This window comes from Hyalella azteca, unplaced genomic scaffold, assembly GCF_000764305.2.
Source record: "Hyalella azteca isolate HAZT.00-mixed unplaced genomic scaffold, Hazt_2.0.2 contig12792, whole genome shotgun sequence".
Lineage (NCBI taxonomy): Eukaryota > Metazoa > Arthropoda > Malacostraca > Amphipoda > Hyalellidae > Hyalella > Hyalella azteca.
In genome coordinates, this window is record NW_025942739.1 from 82,396 (window position 1) to 98,955 (window position 16,560).

The window sequence follows — 16,560 nt, forward strand, 5'->3', positions numbered from 1 at the left end:
TTAAACTTGGCTAAACCTCGCGTTCCGCTTTGTTCCTAAATATAATAAAAAATTAGACGAGATTGGCTCCGCTCACTCGAAGGATAGACCTACAGGGTTATATACGTGTGATCTGCGAATGATTTTAATAATTGCCTTGAAAAATACGAGTTTGAGGCATCAAGAATAAACGTTTTACCTAAGAAGAATCTTAGATCTGCTCCGACTGAGAAGCCAGCGACTCTGTAACTGAGGCACTTGCCTCTTATAGACTAAAGGCGCCTTGGCCTCAAAATAAACCTTAGTCATGCTTCTTGAGCCTCAACGCAGCCACCCTTTGCCAAGAACCTATGGCAGAATATGTTTTTTTTTCGTTTATAAGAGATAAACTACAGAGAAAGTTTTCCTCTACAAGCTAATAATTTAGATTCAAGCATCAGCCCATAAATTTAACAACGTCTAGGTTAGAAATTTCATGACAAAATTTCAGAGTTGAAAATAAAATTTGATGTTATTGTGTTATTGGTGAAAGTCATGAGTTTTAGTATGTAATTAAAATTAGATAAGTTTTTGTTCGTTTATCAAATTCTACGTTCAATTCATTAGGTCCATAATCGTTATTAAACCCCATGGAATTTGAAACAAATTTTACTCTGAGTGGAAATGAAATTGTTTTTACTTTTAATTTAACGTGTAGGCCAATAATAATTCACGATCTAGATCAAGTCGCTGATCTAGAGCACAAACCATCATGACTTAATTAAATGCAAATATCTAATTTGGAAGAACATTGAAATTTACAACTTTTATTGATATAATTAGGAAATTTTGGTCGGAAGATTAACTCTTTAAAGTAAAATGCTTTAAAGTTTAATCAAATGGAATGTTATTTACTTAAGAAGTGGAGGCGACAACTTGAAAGTGTAATTCTATTGTAAGGTTTCAGAAAAAACAATTCTTAAATAAAAAAGTTAGAGCTCTGAAAATAACTGCCGCTCATAAGTATCGCGCAACACCAAATATAAGCTCAGAGCCCCAATAAAATATAGTATAACATAAACATTTAGTGGCTAGGTAATAATTTAAAAGCCAAAATGATGTAAAGTGATTGATATTTGAGCTATTTTATTTAAAGGGGCAAGTCCACGATAACGCGCCTAAATTTAGCGAATACATTTACTATTAAAAAATGTATTAAATACTATTAAATGTATTAAATACTAAAAAATACTATTAAATTTTTTTTCAAAAAGTGAAATGTAATTTTAGCAAAAGGGTGGTTTTAGGATTAAGGAATTAGGCAGGTTTGGTATGAAGTCTAGAGAGGATAAAATTATGATGGAGATGCTTCCAGGAATTCGTTTCCGGTAAAATTTGTTATTCATAAGTTATTTTAAATAGGTTATTGTAACGTATAATTAAAATAAGTTATTTTATAACGACGAACTAGCACGTTTTTAACAGCTTCGAATATAAAAAGACTGATTGAGTGCTGTGAGGCACTTCCATTGAAGCATTTCTTGGTGGATGAATTTATTCTTTATTTATTCTTAATTTGTGAATTTATTCAACGACTATTGATATGATGAAGAGTTATTTGATTATTGATTAAATTATCTTCAATACAGTGAACTAATTATGTAGCTATTGGGTTTGTATAATCATCATGAAGACTATCTTATTTCAGTATTCAAATTAAATATTTTGTCTTAACTCTGAAATAATTAGATCTGCTGGCAATCTTTTTAATTTTTATTCACAACTTTTTTCATTAAATTTTGAAACTATAATATTTAAATGGAAAAGTTCGTATGAACCCAGAAATTGTTTAACTTAATAGATACTCGGACATGAATACTATGAATCACTCGAAAAGAAAACAATTCGATGATCGTGATGTTAATTGAACGGAAGTTAATACACAGAAACCAGGCGCGATATCTTCACGTAGAGGGATGCCAACACTGGATAACCATAGGAAATAATCGAAGGAGACAGCATCCTGTCTCTAGCAACTGGAATATTTCCATATTTAATGAAATTAAGTAATTTATTAAAGAATTAATACTTTCTTGAAGTTTTTATTGCAATAAGTTAAAATGGAATATATTATTATGAAGGTAAAATATAATCGATAAATGAATTAATACTATCTTGAAATTTTAATTGCAATAAGATGAATCGGAATATATTATGAAGGTAAAATAATAAGGTCCACATCACATAGTTGCGTTGCCACTCCTTCGATCATTTCCAGTAATTTTGGAAATGTAATTTCCCTCTACACAAAATCGGCATCACCACAAACAAGCACTCCTCTGCAACTCCGTCTTGTCCACTTACAATCGAAAGCTGTTCTGTCACGGGCTGCGGGCTACCCGCGCTTTTAAACCCCCAATGCAATGTGATCTCCCGAAGTGGAATCTCTTCTCTACGGCCGTTGAAACAAGCCACGTGATTGGTTGTTCGTGAGAGGGTTACGGCTTTAGTACGCTTCTCCGACCAATCAGAAGGTGTCCTGGTCTCGGAGTTCACTTGGATGTAGTTGATGACGTAGCTCGAGCTACCTTTTTAGGGCGGTCGGGTTCTTCACGAGCCAAGATTCCTATCGTCTAAAGCTTTCGGCCGAGGGGTTTTCTTCCTGCGGTATTTATTGGCACCAGAGGCGGTGTGTCATGTAGGTCGCAGCGCTCTGTGTCTCTTCCGACCACCGTCTCGGTCTGTACGGCCGTTATGCACCGTCTGTACGGCCGTTATGCACCGTCTGTACGACCGTTATGCGCCGTCTGTACGGCCGTTATGCACCGTCTGTACGGCCGTTATGCACCGTCTGTACGGCCGTTATGCACCGTCTGTACGGCCGTTATGCACCATCTGTACGGCCGTTATGCACCGTCTGTACGGCTGTTATGCACCGTCTGTACGGCTGTTATGCACCGTCTGTACGGCTGTTATGTACCGTCTGTACGGCCGTTATGCACCGTCTGTACGGCCGTTATGCACCGTATTTAGAGCCGTTCTTAACAGTCTCCACACTACATTATTTTATTACAATCTACACTCTACGCTATATCATATTGAAGGAAACATTTGTAATGAACCCATCAGTGATTAAACAAGCATCTCGTACAGTAGAAGCTATTATAAAAAGGAATATAGAAAGTGAGTTTTTTGAGGGTGTGAAATTGAATCCGTGAATCAGGCCTGATATTAAGAGACTACCTTCCTCTCAAAGTGGGCTTTCAAAGTTGTCTCTAATAGTGGGCTCTCAAAAAGGACTTCGAAGAGAGCTCTATAAGAGAGACGTAAAGAGCTCTAAAAAATGTAAAAAGGGCTCTCAATGAGAGCTTCCAAAGTGGGTTCTCAAAAAAGCTCTCGAAGAGGGTCTCAGAGATGCTGTTTGAAAGGGCTCTCAAATAAAGCTCTCTAAGAGGGCACTCTCAAGACTTGGTGGATGACAGTTACAAATTTTTTGTCGCTCAAGCAAGAAATGAGGCTAATTTCCACCCACGCAGGCCATGAGTCACCCCATCTCATATAATCGTGCCCATTTAATTATAAAACACATTACCATGTTGTTGTTAACCGGCTTAATGCGAACAAGTAAGTTCGATTTTCACGTGGATTCCAATTTATTTATTCTCCTATAGCTAAAATATATGAGAAAGGTTTTTTTTCAGTACAATACGATGGTTTGACCCTAAACTATGAAGTGATATTCAATTGATAAAAATTATGAAATGCCCAAAAAGCTTAAAAAGTTTAAAATCCGTTCAATGAAAACAAATTTTTGGTAGTCCAGTATTATTATATGACAATGTCTAATGTGATTATTAAGTGAGTTGATAATTATTTGAATCAAACGCAACCATCTAGATTTCTACATACGGCAAAAAAAAATTATGAACGGGTTCACGAGTAATGTATTCGAAAACCATGAAGTCAAACTAAAGCATATAATTTCAATGAATTAAAAATAAAAAGTAAGAATATTATTAGGTAATTACGTAATAAAAATAATCTTTAATTAACAAATTTTCGCGTTAATAATTGAAGGGGTCGTTAGGTAAGATTCTATTAAAAAAGGACTTCTGAATTAAACACACCATTGATGAAAATCGGCAGGTTCTACCATTAAACCAAAGAAATTGTTTCATAAATCAAACAGAGCTACAGATTATTCGACCAACATATAATAAATAGCTATGGCCAATTGCCCATGAAGCGAGCTGAAGTCGCTGATTCTAGAGCACACACGGTGGCTTTGATAGGTAAACTTTCTCGCCATTTCTGATGACTTATATCTACTTCAGAAGCAAAGTTTACGTGACAATTCATATATAAACTTGAGTTATGAAGGGCGGGCGAAAGGAGTTTATTAAGATGAAATTTACAGTATTGGTTCACGCTCAAGACATGAAAAGATGAGTACAAACAAATTGATGTTATCAATAGATCGTACACTTCACAATAAATTGATTAATCATAGTGAACTGCGCGCCAATATTATAGCTATGAATCGTGAATGATGTAATTGCAAATAAGAAGGGGAAAATTAACGATTAAAGTATTGAAAATGTTACTCAAATCAATATTCTATATATTGATGTCTGACACAATTTCAGATGGTTTAATTTGCGTGCATCATCCTAAAGCAGCATTTGCATTAAGCAGTAAGTATAAATTAACTTGCTGTTTCTCAAGATTTCAAGCCCCAATAACAGCAACCCATAGTTAGTTGTTTATGGTAAACATCTCTAAGTAATTTTCCATAGGTTATTCTTGTGATACATTTATGTCATTTTACTGGAATTTATTAATACTTTTATACGCGAAATTTTTCTTTCACTTCACCGGCGTTGGTACTGCAAATTTGACATGCCAAAATATTTTTGCAATTTCAGCAATTTTTGTACAACAGAAGCATGTGAAACTTATCATGAAATTTCAAAGCATTCTATAAGCATATGAGATATTTCGGGAATAGAGATATCCAATGAATAGGAATAACCTAATGGTAGGTACACTCCAAGATAAAGTATACCGAAGGATTAGGAATAGCTTAAGAGGAATAATATACAATTAGAAGTTAAATCCTTAGTAATGTCCTACTTAGAACAGAGTATTTCCTAAAGGGAGTGATATCCTAAGGGAAGGTATAACTTGAGAGAAAGGATACACTAGAGAAGAGATATCCTAAGATAACGGTTGCCCTGGCAGAAGGATCCTTAAAGAAAATGGATGCTCTGAAAGAGTCAATACCAAGTCTCAAAATCTCCTCATCATTCCTGAGAATTAGAGTAGTAAGGATACCCCAATTAGTGGCATTAACCGGCAGTGGCGCCTACGAGTGTCTGTGGCTCTATTGTGGCACCAAATTGGCACCTTCAACAACAGCAGAAAATCAGGGAAACCCGGCACGGTCTGGGCATCAGCTACAGCGCGCATTCTTGCGTGCCTGCAACTTGCCAACATCGCCGCCTCACTTCGCTCTTAACCGTATTGTGGGAGAAATGTTCTCGAATATTGGCTGTTATTATTGCTATAATTACTGATCCAGATATCCTTTTGTAAGCTAGAACATCGGCTTTCATAAAACCGTATCTATATTAAAAAGATTCACGTCTTTTAATTAGTTGTTGATGTTACAATTATTGATCCGATCCGAATTTCCTTTTGTAAGATAGAACATCGGCTTTCATAAAACCGTATCTATATTAAAAAGATTCACGTCTTTCAGTTGTTAGTGTTACAATTATTGACCCGACAATATGCCAATCGTAGCCAGAATATTACCCGATTTTTTCCTTTCTAGTTCACTTGGCAGGCGAATATTTCTAAACATGACGTTAAATTCATGGTATCTTTAGATTTTACCGTACAAAATTTACTGTATCAAGGTAGAGCTGCATTCAACGCTTTTTTAATCCATGTTTCGCTTTAAAAAAATTCCATACGTCGTTTAGATTACATGTGAGAGAAGAATTTCTCCCATTGTCATTTCAGGACTATATGTTTTTCCGGCCTATTTTTACATTAATGATGCTTTAAAAATTAGTTTTCTTATACTCAAAATCATGACTCATTATTATTCTGAATTTTTAAGTTATATAACAAGGTTTTGCGGCAAATTTGTATTTTTGAAGTTGTATTTCTTATAATTACAATACTTACAATTACAATATAATTACAAGACTTAAAAAAAAGTAATTTTGTATTGAAGTTGTATAACTTTTAATTTGAGAGAAGTTGCATTAATCTATTACTTATGAGAAATTGTAATACTTATAATACAAAGTCCTACCAATGAGGCGTATCGTGAATGCCTCCATTTTTCATACGGTAAATATATAACTTTTTATGAGCAGATTACACGAAGCTATGTAGGAATATATACTTCGACTATAAGTGCCTCCTACCTCAAAAATTGGTGGATAGTCAACACTACTTAGATTCAACGTCAGTTTTGGATAGACCTGGTCAAGAGGCTATAGAACTTCAAGAATCGGCGACTGGCCAACTAAGCTTATTCCTCAACCTCGGAATTTCTATGTTACGTTATGTTATTCGACTTTTTAATTTTATTCAATTTAATTTAAATTTTACTAGGCTATATAAAAAGCTTCTAATGAGGCTATTTACGCTGTTTTTCAGTTATCAGTGATGACATAGGTCACTTATTAATTTTAGTCGGCACCTCTTTACTAACAATTGATTTCGTAAAATATCTTTCGCCTAATTTTTTCCTATCTTTCACAAATTTTATCCCTTTTTTTCTTATTCGGTGGTGATTTAGACGTGTCATCCTCCTGTTATCGCACGTTTCATCATAATTACATTACGTTTTTTTCTATACTGAACCATGTAACACTTTTTTTTCAATTTCAAAAAGATTTCACGTCTGAAAATATTCAGATTAACCTAACCTAACCTAACCTAACCTTAATGAGATCCTGATAGAGTGTATTGGTGCTATCAGCTCTGCACTCATCTCATAAACGTGATATAACATAATCTCGACGATTTATTGAGCTCTGGAACTATTTTTATTCAAACTCAAACTGACTGATGAACTAAATGATATATTTTTATTACACTAAGTTCCTGGATTTTAAATCCTGTTATTTTTATTGATTTAAGACAATCAGAAGCCAAATATTTTGAATGAGCAGGTTAACGCTGTGTTGTTAGGGAGCATGTGTGTGACAATTCATTGGGTAACTCTATCGTAGGGTAACTCTGTCGTAGGGTAACTGTGTCGTAGGGTAACTAGTAGAGTAACTCTATCGCAGGGTAACTCTGTCGTAGGGTGACTCTGTCGTAGGGTAACTCTGTCGTAAAGTTATTCTGTCGTAGGGTAACTCTGTAGTAGGGTAACTCTGTCGTAGGGTAACTCTTTCGTAGGGTAGCTCTGTCGTAGGGTAACTCTGTCGTAGGTTAACACTGTCGTAGGGTAGCTCTGTCGTAGAGTAACTCTATCGTAGGGTAACTCTGTCGTAAGATAATTATGTCGTCGTAGGGTAACTCTGTCGTAGGGTAACTCTGTCGTAAGGTAACTCTGTTGTAGGGTAACTCTGTCGTAGAGTAACTCTGTCGTAGGATAACTCTGTCGTAGAGTAACTCTGTCGTAGGGTAACTCTGTCGTAAGATAATTATGTCGTCGTAGGGTAACTCTGTCGTAGGGAACTCTGTCGTAGGGTAACTCTGTCGTAGAGTAGCTCTGTCGTAGAGTAACTCTGTCGTAGAGTAACTTTTTCGTAAGGTAACTCTGGGTGGCAGGTAAATGAACAGAAAGTATATTTACGTGGCATGTTTACCAGTCACGTCAGTTACTCCCTAGCATGGCCAATTAACCCCTTGTGGCAAGTTCACCCGTATAGCAGATTTAATAGCTAGCAGGGCCTTTACTATCAAATCAAGTTAAGAGATCATAAGTTCATCAGCCAATCATTGACGGTCTTTCAAGCAAAATCATCCAATCATAGACAAGAAAATAGAGCGTAAGTTCTTACGTTCACTTAGCGAATTTTGAAATTATTTCAAATAAACCGAAAGCTTATCTCGGGAACTAAATTTTTTAGGAGTTATGTTCCGAGACGAACACATGGTGGCATGGAGACCAAGATAATGCTTGACTAATTAAGTTTTGAATTAATATTCAAAAGAGCAGATATAATAATAAAGATTCAGGACACCAATAGAGAATTAATTCAGATATTGAAATAAATACATTTTAGCTTAGTATTTAGTTTATACTTTGAGAGAACAATTGTTGATCCGTATAACTTTATTCAAAAGTAGTTTCGTCAAAAATTAAACCTAAAATTATAATTTCAATGCCTATTTAGATGAATAATTAAAAATTCGGATTCGCTAATTATGTGAGTTATTGGAACGAATGGAACATCTCCGTGCAATAAAATCTAGAAATTGAATTTCCGCCTTCTAGGACCATAATACATACAAACGGCCTGCGGATGCACGTTTGCTATAAAATTTACTTTCCGTATTTTACTATCCGAACAAAACCTGTGCAACGCGATGTGTGTATTAAAAATAAGATAATTAAGTGCCTAGTGACTTTTGTGCAAATATTTTGTGTTTTAATACTGATATTTTAATATTTTTACGAAGCTGGAAAGCGCATTTTCATATATTTGTATGGAGAATAACAAATTGAATATTTTCTAAGTTTAAGTTTCCGGCGACGGTTCTTCAGTGGCTGCAGGTAAGTTCGGTAATAATTAAAGTTATTTCTTACTAATTTGTAAATTTTCAATGTTCATAAATTGTGCTTACAGTGTTTTTGTTTGAATAGGTTTTGTTGTGAAAGCTTGTAGAGAGAAATTGGTATCCGTTTTCCTACAATCTCTATCGAAAATATGGGAGTTATATAACCCCCAGTTTCTATGCTACTAGTCTCCGCTAGTTTAGTTTTCTGAGAGAGGTTATTAACTCAAATACTTACTTCAAGCGAATTTCGAAATTATTATAGAACATGCAATGCATATCATGACAGTTTTTACCTAGTAAAATAAAATAAAACTTGGGCACAGATTACTGAACAATCGAGGTCGGTGAGAATGGTCTCAATTGCCGAACAACGGCCTGCCATTGGCTGCTTGCCAAATCGGCCGACCAATCAGGAGGCTGGGTTCAAACGGCCTTGAGAGAGTTTAATGGATTTTTTTCCAGTATTATTTTAAATGTATATAAATTTTATTTTTGCCCTCAAATTGTTCATTGTTTTATTTATATAATTATTTTTCATTCTATTATTGTTAAAAGGCTTTCATTTTATGGCTCGAAAATCTTGATTTCTCTGTTGGATCATCAGATCAGGGCCTATACTTTCAAAAAAAGTTATGTGATCGTAAGTTCATCAGCCAATCGTTGACGGCCTTTCAAGTAAAATCCACCAATCATAGACAAGAAAATAGGGCGTAAGTACTTACGTTCACTTAGCCAGTTTCTAAAGTATGGCCCCTGATCAGAACATTATAGTTCTACTAGTCGATAAAGGAACGTTTTAGATGTAGCCAGTAATCAGGAAAACTATTCAGACATTCAGAAAAGAAATAAATCCCCCAATTTAAACCCTCAATAGTGTGTACGTTGATAATATTTGACGTGAATTCGCCTCTTTCCTTAAAGTCGTTTAACTGGAAAATACAGGGAAATTTTAAGTTTACCCACTTGTTGATATCTACGTGTTGAAATATAATAAAACATCGTAGATTTTCTGCTTTTTTAACTTTGGACTAGTTTTTGTTATAAGTTATTTGGGCAATTATAGACTTTTCACGTTCCAATGAGTCAAACCAAACACTTCGAATTTTGTTGCTTAATTGCAACAAAATGTAAAATAAAAGAAAAATAAAAGAAAATGACGTATAAATTCTTTAAAAATTTATTTCATAAAAGTTCTAGAAAACTAGTATAAACAGTACACCAAACGTACAAGAAAGGGATTGAGACCTAACTTTCCAAATAAACGGGTCAAGTAACGTATAAACATTTATGTTGATACTTTCCTGTTTGTAACATGTTGAGTCGAAGCATATTAGAGTGTAATTCCAATTTTTTAATTTTAAATCTCGGTGATCACGTGTGAATATCGCTTTTCCTTGCTGAAATGATATAGATTCGAAGGCAACAGTTAAAAAAAACCTTAGAAAATTCAATTCAGAATTAAAAATTTAATTTAACACTATTTCTGTTGCTGCGGTATGCGAACGTCTGAATCCTATCCAATTTACAACGTAATGAACAGAAGATAAAAAAGTTCGTACTCAGACCAGTGAACATCGAAATACAAAATACAAAAGTCTTGAAGCAACCGTAGGATTAGGTAACTTGAATAACTTTGCAACCGAGAAACAGATTGTTGACTTCCAGCTCCTTAGTAATTCTTTAGTGAAGTTTCAACGTTTCTTTAGTCATCAATATTATCATATTATATTTATTGGCCGTTCTGTAATATTTATGCATCGGCTTGCATTTCATTGTAACTGAGTCACCGGTGAGCGAGCTTGGCTTACACGAGATTCTTGCAGCGCTGCCAAGAGGGCCTCCCCGCCGCGGCACGGCAATGTTTTGTGCGGCCTACGCTCTAAAAAATTACTTGTACTATTTGTCTGCTGTCGTTAATTTCCGTTATCAGACTTTTACACGCATACGAATACCATTGGCGAAAATTAATAAAACCATATACTAAGGGTTTACGTTAGTTCACACACAGTAGTTTACGTTAGCAGTTCCCCTTAACAGGGATTTACATACAAATATCCGTGGCAACGGTTAATGCAGCCATATACTAAAGGTTAACACAGTGGTTTCCGTTAGCAGTTCCCCTTACCAGGGATTTGCATACAAATATCCTTGGCAACGGTTAATACAGCCATATACTAAGGGTTAACACAGTGGTTTAAGTTAGCAGTTCCCCTTCACAGCGATTTTCATTCAAATATCCATGGCGACGGTTAATGCATTCATAGACAAAAGGGTTAGCACTGTGATTTCGGTTGGCAACTCTCATTACCAGGAATTTACATACGAATAGCACAGGCGACGGTTAATTCATCCATGGACAAAATGGTTAACACAATGCTTACCGTTCCTCTTACCAGGGATTTGCTTACGAATAGCATAGGCGACAGTTAATGCATCCACAGATAAAGGGTTTTAATCCTTGTGGTTTCAGTTATCAACTTCCCATACCAGGATTTTGCGTACGATTAGCACTTGCGATAGCACATGTATCCGCAATCAAACGCCTAATTTCAAATTAATTCGCTCCGGGTTCAGATTTACGAAGTAATATACCTATATACTTATGTTATGGACTCTATTGAATTAAACAATATACAAATTTTTGCATTATTTTCGGTTGATATTTGAGAACATATATATATTTGTGCCATTACGTAAAGTCAGAGACAAATCAAGGATTGGGCGGTCTCGATAGGTTATTGATTGACCTAATGCTATTTGTATTTTAAGTTATTTATATTTAAAGGCCTTTTATATTTATCTATATGTTGAATTTGTGAGTGTGTGTGAATAACTGATAATGGCTGATGTGTGCACATAATTCGCATGGAAGCCGAAAATAAGTGAACGGTGTGCGCGCGTTGACAGAGTTTATGATGCTGGCTTGTTGACAATCCCCCTTGGTGACAGAGCCCCCTTGGTGACAGAGCCACCCTGCTGACAGAGCCGCCCTGTTGACAGAGGCAACTTAATTGTTGATCCAGCCGCCCTGTTGATTGAGCTCTCTTGTTGACAGCAGAGCCCATTTATTGAAAGAGGCCTCCTGTTGACAGAGGCCCCCATTGACAGAGGCCCCCATTGACAGAGGCCTCCATTGACAGAGGCCTCCATTGACAGAGGCCCCCATTGATAGAGGCCCCCATTGACAGAGGCCCCCATTGACAGAGGCCCCCATTGACAGAGGCCCCCATTGACAGAGGCCCCCATTGATAGAGGCCCCCATTGACAGAGGCCCCTGTTGACAGAGGACCCTTTTGACAGACACCCCCTGTTGACAGAGCCCCCCAGTTGACTGAGGCCTTCAGTTAACACAGGCCCCTAGTTGAAGAGGCCTCTAGTTGAAGAGGCCTCCAGTTGAAGAGGCCTCCAGTTGAAGAGGCCTCCAGTTGAAGAGGCCTCCTGTTGACAGAGGCCTCCTGTTGACAGAGGCCTCCTGTTGTCAGAGGCCTCTGTTGACAGAGGCCCCTGTTGACAAAGACCCCTGTTGACAGAGGCCTTCTGTTGACAGAGGCCTTCTGTTGACAGAGGCCTTCTGTTGACAGAGGCCTTCTGTTGACAGAGGCCCTCTGTTGACAGAGGCGCCCTGTTGACATAGGCCCTCTGTTGACAGAGACGCCCTGTTGACAGAGGCCACCTGTTGACAGTGGCCCCTTGTTGACAGAGGCCCAATGTTGACAGAGGCCTCCTGTTGACAGAGGCCCCTTGTTGACAGAGGCCTCCTGTTGACAGAGGCCCCTGTTGACAGAGGCGCCCTGTTGACAGAGGCCCCCTGTTGACAGAGGCCCCCTGTCTGTCTCTTATACACATCTAGATGTGTATAAGAGACAGCTGCTGCTGCTAGTGCTGCTAGTGCTGCTAGTGCTGCTAGAGCTGTTAGTGCTGCTAGTGCTGCTAGTGCTGCTAGTGCTGCTAGAGCTGCTGGTGCTGCTAGTGCTGCTGGTGCTGCTGCTAGTGCTGCTATGCTGCTAGTGCTGCTAGTGCTGCTAGGGCTGCTATTGATGCTAGTGCTGCTAGTGCTGCTATTGATGTTAGTGCTGCTAGTGCTACTAGTGCTGCTATTGATGCTAGTGCTGCTAGTGCTGCTAGTGCTGCTAGTATTGCTGATGCCACAAAAATTTCGCTGCAGCTACCGAATATACTTTTATTATTGATGTTGTTGTTGCTGTTATTGCTGGCACTGTTGACGTTACTGGTGCCTCTGTTATAGCTGCTAGTGTATGTACCTGTATTTGTTTTCATGTCTGCAAATATCACCCTAATTCACTTCAATATAGACTAAAAAATACCGTGTATCCTGAGCATGTTATTATGTTAGCAGTTGTCGCTCGCTCCAAGCGTAGTCCACGCGATGTATTTTTAAATGGCGCTTCGGCTGCCCAGTCTCTTGCTATGCCAGAGCCGCTGTGCTGCTCTACTTTACGTCTCGCTTCTGACTTAACAAGAAATGCTTCCGGCCGTTGAAGACTTTGAACGTTTTCGACGAATAATAATGTATTATTGACTAATAATAATGAATTATTAACACTTAACAGTGTATTATCGACATTTAATAATATAATATCGAGTAACAATTATGTATTATCGGCAAATTTATGTATTATCGACAAATAATAATGTATTATTGACTAATAATAATGAATTATTAACACTTAACAGTGTATTATCGACATATAATAATATAATATCGAGTAACAACTATGTATTATCGGCAAATTTATGTATTATCGACAAATAATAATGTATTATTGACTAATAATAATGAATTATTAACACATAATAATGTATTATCAACATATAACAACGTATTTTCAACTAACAATAATGTATTACCGACAAATAATAATGTATTATTTACATTTATCAATGTATTTCTCATGAATAATCACGTATTTTTGCTGCTTATCATGTGTTAGACACTTTTTGGATATGAATTATGATTGTGGCAATGGCACCATATTTATGAAAAAATTTTATTTCCTAGACATTTCAAAACACATATGATTTCAAATTTATAAACCTTGACGAATTTTAAAGGCCTCGACAGCTTATGGTGTGATCTATTTAGTTGAAAATTTGACCAACACGTAGATATTTTGTGATAATTTCGTTGATATCAACAAGTGCGTTTGTTAAAGTAACATTTTCGACAAGTCATTTTCGATTAGGACTCTGTGCATATTCGATGCTTATTATAATAAATTAAGATTTATTATGAACAATAATCATTAGCAAACCTTAAGATAAATGCGTCGAAAGAAGCGCGCTTTACAATTGAAAGGTTCAAAGCTTCAAGAAAATAAATCTTGGATAATTTGTATAGGTATTTAAAATTATTTGGGTCTGGCGTTGGCTTTAAATAATGCATATTTTGAGCTTCAAAAAATTTTTTATCCAGATTAGGTGGTTTCCCCAATAGTGACGGAATTTTTTAAAGCACGTCTCGGCAAATAAACTTGTGAAGTGATTTATCGTTGACTTCACAATAAAGTTCAGTAATTGTCCGCTGTATGAATATTTTTTAATTCTACTTTTATGACAGCCATATGAGAAAAAATATTGAAATTGCCTGCTATTAAACTACGAATCATAATTTTTTTTATTTGAACTCTCGAAGTTCAAAGTTTTCTAGAGTTTTCTTTTATTCTAGACCTGAAAGGAATTTTAGAATAGACTTTATTTTGTATTCAAAAGGCTCTTAAGTTTGACTTCTAATAACCCTGTAGACACGAAGAACCTTCTGTCTCTCAAATCCTTATTTATATAATTTTCGAAGGATACTAAGAAACTGTATCATTTAGAAGAAACGATGTCCTAGAGGGCAACAAACGCTACTGAAGTTAGCCATCTAAAATTTATTTTCTACGATGAAGTTGTTAGAAGAATTTTATTTGAACGTAAATAAAAATAAACTGCGTGTTATCAGTTTTACTATCAGAAAGTTCAGACTTCGTTATGAGCTACAGTCCAACATATGACATAAGATCTCATATTGATGAAAAATCAACTATTAAACTGATTTCAAATAATTATTCAAATCACTTTTGCTTGAATGGAACTGATATTTCATTTACCAACATTAATATTGTTCCAGAACATAATCCGTCACTGATATACACTAAACGTCATATACGAGACAAATACATTATTCATCAGCGCTATTCATGTGTTGTATTGTATTATTCATGTGTTCGAATGCGTCATTAACGAGCTTCTTTAATGTTAAAATGACGAATGTGCAAATAACGAATTCGTAACGTCATCGTCATACCAAAATTCGTCATTCACTAGTTCTTTGCGTAATTTATGTTCTCTATTTCACCATTTGAAGGAAATTTTTTATAAGCATTTTGCTTCCTCGACTTGAGGGAATGCGGCATTAGTATGACCGAATACGTCATTCAAGTTTTCGAATACGTAACAATACGTCAATCTCAAGCGCGAATAATTTCACAAACATCAATATGTGCTATCACTAATTCTGAGCTTCGATACTTGATTTTTAAATTCTAATATTTCAATTGTATACGCGCGCTAGTATGACATTTAAGTGCACTAATACGTTATTTAAGTGCCGCAAAAATTTTATTTCCCGAACAAATCGCACGTACAAATTAAGTAGAACAATAAGTTCCGGAAATAACAGCCGCGATTCCGAGTCATCGGTCGACCACCTGCATTCTAATCGAGTTCTTCTAAATGCCAACAAGACTCGCCAGTACCGCCATGCGTTCGGGGCAAAAAACAGAAGAGATCCAAGGAAATCGGGACCAAGGCCACCTGATCCCGTTCGCTAGAGCCTGATGAGTTTACTCCACGAGATTTATGCGTGAAATCCTGAGGCCATACTTTAAAAAAAGTTAAGAGATCGTAAGTTCATCAGCCAATCATTGACTGCCTCTCAAGCAAAATCCACCAATTATAGACAATAAATAGTCCGTAAGTACTTACGTTCACTTAGCGAATTTTGAAAGTATGGTCCCTGGTCACGTTAGATCTACGTCGGGAAATATTGTTTTAAATGATATACCTCGAAATTATTTCAGATGTTCTCCATGTCAAAATTACGTTACGTCAGGTGATCTATACGTCGGAAAATCATCATGGTAGATGATCTACGTCGGGAGATCTACACGTCGGAAATTCAACATGTCAGATGATATACGTCGAAATTATTTCATACGTTCTGTATGTCAAAATTGTATAACATCAGATGAGCTATACGTCGGAAGATCATAATGTCATGTGATATGCGTAGGAAAATCGTTATGTCAGTTGATTTATATACATCAAGAGATCACCGCGTCAGATGATCTACGTCGGGAAATCATTATTTCAGATGTTCTATATGCCAAAATATCGTCACATCTGGTCATCTATTCGTCGGAAGATCATGTCAGATGATATACGCAGGAAAATCATTGTTAGGAAAATCATTCATTAAAAGATCACCACATCAGATGATCTAAAAGCTGAACGATTGTTACGTCAGTTGGTCATTAGAACAATTCTTCTTTAGAGATCACTCTGAAGATCAGTACATATAAATTAATGCACGCAAGAAAATGCGTATATATGGCCCGAATTTAAAAGTAACAGTCAACATATTTAAAAATATTTGTTAAAATAAAATTGTGTGTGCAAATGTCGGTTTTTAGCGCATTTTCTCATTTATGGAAAAAAGTGCTATTGTGCTCGTCATGTCCGTCCGTCTGTCTGTCCGTCTGTCGGTTACCACGTTTTCGTCGACGAGAAAATGCGCTCTCTGTCAGTCACTGCAGTGAGTACTGAGTTATATTTTTTCATCAAGAT